We start from the raw sequence: 7,286 nt of genomic DNA on the forward strand, positions 1-7,286 counted from the left end.
GGAACACTTATGTAATACTAGGGCTACTATCCCGCCATACCAAAGGAGAACAGCCCTGCCGCCAACATCACAATGTTCCCGATAATTTTCCCCCGTTTGATGCTGAGAACAAAAGAGTCACAAGGGTGCATTACCTATGACATATCTGTCACGAAGACGATCCAGTCTTTCGATATGTGTTCCATAGAATTGAGGGGAAACGAATCCAAAAGAAGAACGCCGGAAAAAAATTGACTAAGACGTGTTTCGCCACATCACTCAGAATATATTTTCTTCACTGGTGCCGTTTTCAAGCACGTATTATATAAAACGGTGTCTGTGGTGCAGTACTCAAAGCAAAGCAGATGACAGACCACAAAAAGAGAATTAACTGTCAAACAGGCAACCGAAGGACCCGTTTCCTGTGTTTCTAGGAAAGGTGTGCGTATCGTCGAGTCCTCGCCGTCCCTGGTCGTCATACATGTTTAATGCCTGCCGTCTGTCGAAGTACTGATATATGTAGTAGATCCTCGCTTTTCCACGAAAAACATGTGACACAGACTAAAGCGATCAGAAGAACTGACCAGCGCTTGATAGCATCGGACAATGACCCTACCTTCCGATAAGCAAAGGCCGCAGAACAAGAGATAACAACCAGGTTATGTTTGTTTTAGGAAATACAGTTAATCTGACTGTGGCGTCATTTTGACCCTCTGAGAAATAATTTTACTTAACATCCGTCGAATAATAATTTATTCCCCGATACCAGTGACAGCTGAAATATTATTTACACGTTTGTAACTATGTGGAAGCTCAACATGGTTCAAATGGCTCTGAGCACTATGTGACTTAACATCTGAGGTCATCAGTCCCCTAGAACTTAGAACTACTTAAATCTAAGGGCATCACACACATCCATGCCCGAGGCAGGATTCGAACCTGCGACCGTAGCAGTCGCGCGGTTTCCTGACTGTAGCGCCTAGAACCGCTCGGCCACCGCGGCCGGCTATGTGGAAACCTTGCCAACATGAATTCTACACAAGTTTATCATATCACCATCTCTTACAATCTTCCGTCTACAAAATACTGCTTCGTTTCTTCCTTAATCTTCAATCCTGGTGTGTCTCACCCGTCTGTCCCATATTTCATACCAGTTATGTCGAACATTCCAGTATTTTAGTTTCAACAGACCAAATATTTTTTCTGAAAGACAATAATCCACCATTCTGATTCATGTAGCTTGGACTAATGTGATATCTTATTATTTTATATTCTTCCCTACTTTACAGTTTTCGTAGTCATTTTAAGTGTATCGGGAAAATACATAAAATCAATATTCAAGTTTAACTAGGAAAGAGGTCCTTCGAACACTTTCCAGAACTAACAGAAGTTCAATATATTTTCTTATTCCATTTTGAAATGATAACATTCAATCTGAATATTGAGCAAGCAGTAAAGGAAACAAAAGAAAAATTCGGAGTAGGTATTAAAATTCATGGAGAAGAAGTAAAAACTTTGAGGTTCGCCGATGACATTGTAATTCTGTCAGAGACAGCAAAGGACTTGGAAGAGCAGTTGAACGGAATGGACAGTGTCTTGAAAGGAGGATATAAGATGAACATCAACAATAGCAAAACGAGGATAATGGAATGTAGTCAGATTAAATCGGGTGATGCTGAGCGGATTAGATTAGGAAATGAGACACTTAAAGTAGTAAAGGAGTTTTGCTATTTAGGGAGTAAAATAACTGATGATGGTCGAAGTAGAGAGGATATAAAATGTAGACTGGCAACGGCAAGGAAAGCGTTTCTGAAGAAGAAAAATTTGTTAACATCGAGTATAGATTTAAGTGTCAGGAAGTCTTTTCTGAAAGTATTTATATGGAGTGTAGCCATGTATGGAAGTGCAACATGGACGATAAATAGTTTGGACAAGAAGAGAATAGAAGCTTTCGAAATGTGGTGGTACAGAAGAATGCTGAAGATTAGATGGGTAGATCACGCAACTAATGAGGAGGTACTGAATATGATTGGGGAGAAGAGGAGTTTGTGGCACAACTTGACAAGAAGAAGGGACCGGTTGGTAGTACATGTTCTGAGGCATCAAGGGATCACAAATTTAGCATTGGAGGGCAGTGTGGAGGGTAAAAATCGTAGAGGGAGACCAAGAGATGAATACACTAAGCAGATTCAGAAGGATGTAGGTTGCAGTAAGTACTGGGAGATGAAGAAGCTTGCATACGACAGGGTAGCATGGAGAGCTGCATCAAACCAATCTCAGGACTGAAGACCACAACAGCAACAACAACAACAACAACAACATTCCTTGTTCTGCAGTCCTTTCTTAATCCACAAAAGTAAGTTTTTCCAAACATGAAAAATTCAGATTTAATATTCAAATTTAAGTACTGTATTTAACGGTCTACATATTACATTATTACGCTACTACACACCAATAATCAGTACGTGAAATCAGATTAAAAAGAAGTATTATCGGTACCAGTTACACGTTGAAATGTTTTGAAATAGGATCCATTGGCAACTAACACAAATTTAGATTCTCAAAATAAGGAAAATTGTTAAGACATCAAAGAAACTCAGTTCATTTGCAAATACAGTGTGTTCCATGGTAGTAGAACTTCTTTTGTGTTGAGATGCAAGATGATTCACGAGTTACGAAGAATGGCTTAATTGTTGACACGTTAGGTAACTAGTTTTAGAAATATACAGAATTAACTTATTGAATTAACTAATTGAAGAAATAACAATATATTCCACATAAGAAATACAAGGATATTATATATAATTGAAGCGATTTCATGAATTTACTGTAGATACATCAATTGACATGCTGTCACAAAAGTCAACACTCACATAGAAAAATTCAAAAAGTGTTCCACTATTGTAGCCACACTTAAGATTTCTGCCAAGAGAGTGCAGGAGTGAGTAGTTGGGCAATATGGCGAGAGGCGCCGAGAAAACATATGTTGTGCTTGAAAGGTGTCCAGCACATCAGTATGCTGTAGCAGTGCAACGACACTTCAGATCGACGCTCAGCAGAGATCCAATAATCGTAAATTCAGTTCGGCGATAGTATGCGATGCTTAAATCTTTAATGTGCCTCTGGAAGAGGAAATCAACCGGTCCCTTTTTCTTCCACGAAAAGGCAATTACAAGACATGTGTATGTGGACATAGTCGAAAATTGGTTCATGTCACAACTAGATATCTACAGTGTGGACTTGGTCTACCAACAGGATGATGCTGCACCCCACTTCCAACATGACGTTCATGAATTATTTGACAGGAAGCTGAGAAACAGATGCACCGATCGTGGTTCGATGATGATGTTTGGTTTGTGGGACGCTCAACTGCGCGGTCATCAGCGCCCGTATAAATTCCCAATCTGCACACAGTCCAATCTAGCCACTTTCACGAATGATGGAATGATGAGGACAACACAAACATCCAGTCGCCGGGCACAGAAAATCCCCAACCCGGTTGGGAATCGAACCCGGGACCCCGTGATCCATAAGTAGCAACGCTCGCCACAAGAGCACGAGCTGCGGACTCGATTGATGATCATAAATTCATGTCACAGGCTTCATGCTCTCCGGACCTAGCTCCACGAGATTTTTGTGTGTGGGTTAACGTGAAAGATTAATTGTTTACGCCTCCTCTACCAACAGGTCTGCCAAAACTGTGATCTCGCATCAATAGTGCTTTTGAACAGATTGATAGAGACGTCCTGCGCCGACCATGGGAAAAACTTTATTATGAGCCCGATATCTGCATAATCAATAGGGGGCACACATGTACACTTAAGACCACCTACCTAATAGTGATATGTCCATCTTTGGCACGGATAACAGCGGTGACACGTCGTGGCATGGTAGCAATGAGGCCATAGCAGGTTGCTGTGGGGAGTTGGCACCACATCTGCACATACAATCGATCTACAGATACGTCTCTTAATTACCATAAATTGCGGGGAGGGAGGCGATGAGCTCTGACGCCCCGTTCACTCACATACCAAATGTGTTCGATCGGGCTCAGATCTGGCGAACTCAGGAGCAAGCACATCAATTGGAACTCGCCACTGTGTTCCTTGAACCACTACGTGGCAATCCTGGACTTGTGAGGTGGCGCATTAACTTGATGAAAAATGCCACTGCCGTCGGGAAACATGATCATCATGGTACACGTGACCTGCAACTAGTGTACAATAGCCTTTGGCCGTCATGGTGCCTTGTACGAACTGCACTGGACCCATGGATGCCCACTTTAATGTTCCCCAGAGCATAATGGAGCAGCCGCCAGCTTGCATCCGTCCCGCAGTACAGGTTTCGAGGAGTTGTTCCTCTGGAAGAATACGAATTCGCGCCCTCCCATCAGCTTGATCAAGAAGATACTGTGCCGATGTCGTGGTATTAACATTGACACATGCATGGATCGTTGGCTGTGGAGGCCGATCGTTAGGAGTATTGGGTTCACTGTGTGTTCAGACACACTCGTACTCTGTCCAGCATTAAAGTCTGATGTTAGTTGCAGCACGGTTCGCCGCCTGTCCTGTTTTAACCGTCTGCCCAGCCTACGACGCCCGGCATATACACTACTGGCCATTAAAATTGCTACACCAAGAAGAAATGCAGATGATAAACGGGTATTCATTGGACAAATATATTATACTAGAACTTACATCAGATTACATTTTCACACAATTTGGGTGCATAGATCCTGAGAAATCAGTACCCAGAACAACCACCTCTGGGCGTAATAACGGCATTGATACGCCTGGGCATTGAGTCAAACAGAGCTTGGATGGCGTGTACAGGTACAGATGCCCATGCAGCTTCAACACGATACCACAGTTCATCAAGAATAGTGACTGGCGTATTGTGACGAGCCAGTTGCTCGGCCACCGTTGACCAGACGTTTTCAATTGGTGAGAGAGAATGTGCTGCCCAGGGCAGCAGTCGAACATTTTCTGTATCCAGAGAGGCCCGTACAGGACCTGCAACATGCGGTCGTGCATTATCCAGCTGAAATGTATGGTTACGCAGGAATCGAATGAAGGGTAGAGCCACGGGTCGAAACACATCTGAAATGTAACGTCCACTGTTCAAAGTGCCGTCAATGCGAACAAGTGGTGACCGAGACGTGTAACCAATGGCACCCCGTACCATCACGCCGGGTGATACGCCAGTATGGCGATGACGAATACACGCTTCCAATGTGCGTTCACCGCGATGTCGCCAAACACGGATGGACCATTATGATGCTGTAAACAGAACCTCGATTCATCCGAAAAAATGACGTTTTGCCATTCGTGCACCAAGGTTCGTCGTTGAATACACCATCGCAGGCGCTCCTGTCTGTGATGCAACGTCAAGGGAAACCGCAGTCATGGTCTCCGAGCTGATAGTCCATGCTGCTGCAAACGTCGTCGAACTGTTCGTGCAGATGGTTGTTGTCTTGCGAACGTCACCATCTGTTAAATCAGGGATCGATACGTCGTTGCACGATCCGTTACAGCCATTCAGACAAGATGCCTGTCATCTCGACTGCTAGTGATACGAGGCCGTTGGGATGCAGCACGGCGTTCCGTATTACCCTCCTGAACCCACTGATTTCTTATTCTGCTAACACTCATTGGATCTCGACCAACGCGAGCAGCAATGTCGCGATACGATAAACCGCAATCGCGACAGGCTACAATCCGACCTTTATCAAAGTCGGAAACGTGATGGTACGCATTTCTCCTCCTTACACGAGGCATCACAACAACGTTTCACCAGGCAACGCCGGTCAACTGCTGTCTGTGTATGAGAAATCGGTTGGAAACTTTCCTCATGTCAGCACGTTGTAGGTGTCGCCACCGGCGCCTACCTTGTTTGAATGCTCTGAGAAGCTGATCATTTGCATATCACAGCATCTTCTTCCTGTCGGTTAAATTTCGCTTCTGTAGCACGTCATCTTCGTAGTGTAGCAATTTTAATGGCCAGTAGTGTATAATGAGTTGTGGCCGCAAGCCCACGACGTCTGGACTTGGTTTCACGTATGTTACGCCACGTGTTAATGATACTCACCAACAGCACTCCTCGTGTAGTTTCCGAAATGTTCGTATCGAGCCTCTGGTCCACCACAACCAGACTCAGGTAGTTTACGCGCCTTCTTCATTCTACACACGGACAGCACGCTCACTGGTACTCCGTGCGAAGTGCGTGTGTGTGACTAGCAGTCATTCCTCGCTACGTGAAGCTGCTATCGTCTGGACGTGTTTATATCAACAGTAGGTCGGTGGCCATAATTTTCTGGCGGGTCAGATTATATGATTTACAGCACTTGAATGTGCACAGCTCTTAATATTTACAAATGTTGCACAAAACACCAATTCATGTCCCACAACAACAGATACAGTAAACAATGCCGGAAACTGTTTATGGCGGTTTCTTGTGCGCATTCATTAATGTGAGTTGTTAAATCAGTCCCTAGACTGGAACACCGACCAAGAAATATCATTAGTTCCTACGCACACTGTAAACGTGTGCACAAATCTCTCCCCTAATGATTGCATTACTTACATATATGTAAGTACGCTGTTTAGGTTTTTATGTGGGTAACGCCACGTAGCGCTCTGTATGAAAATCACTGACTGTGATGTGTGGAGTCTGTGGCTGATTGAACTCATTGTCGGAATATTCGCTATTGGAGTGTTGGGCAGTTGGATGGGAAAAGCGCGTAGCGTTGCGCAGTTGGAGGTGAGCCGCGAGCAGTGGTGGATGTGGACAGAGAGATGCGAGAGTTTTGAGAGGTTACTATAAGCGGACGATCTGGACGTGTGTCCTCCAGAAAAATGAAATTCGTAAACATGGATGTCATGAATTGATAGATATATATGATGACTTTTGAACACTATTAAGGTAAAAACATTGTTCGTTCTCTATCAAAATCTTTCATTTGCTAACTATGCCTATCCGTAGTTAGTGCCTTCAGTAGTTTGAATCTCTTATTTAAGTGGCAGTATTGGCGCTCGCTGTATTGCAATAGTTCGAGAAACGAAGATTTTTGTGAGGTAAGTGATTCATGAAAGCTTTAGGTTATCGTTTGTCAGGGCCATTTTTTGTAGGGATTTTTGTAAGTCAGATTGCGTTGCGCTAAACGAATATTGTGTGTCAGTTTAGTGATGATCAGAATAAGTAAAGAGAAAACTGTTTGAGTACGATGAGTTTTACTCAGCTGTCTTTGTATCAAATAACGTAGAAGTTTACCAGCACGGTCATTCATAATTTTTCTAAGGGGACGTTTC

Source organism: Schistocerca nitens, chromosome 7 (assembly GCF_023898315.1).
Source record: "Schistocerca nitens isolate TAMUIC-IGC-003100 chromosome 7, iqSchNite1.1, whole genome shotgun sequence".
Classification (NCBI taxonomy): Eukaryota; Metazoa; Arthropoda; class Insecta; order Orthoptera; family Acrididae; genus Schistocerca; species Schistocerca nitens.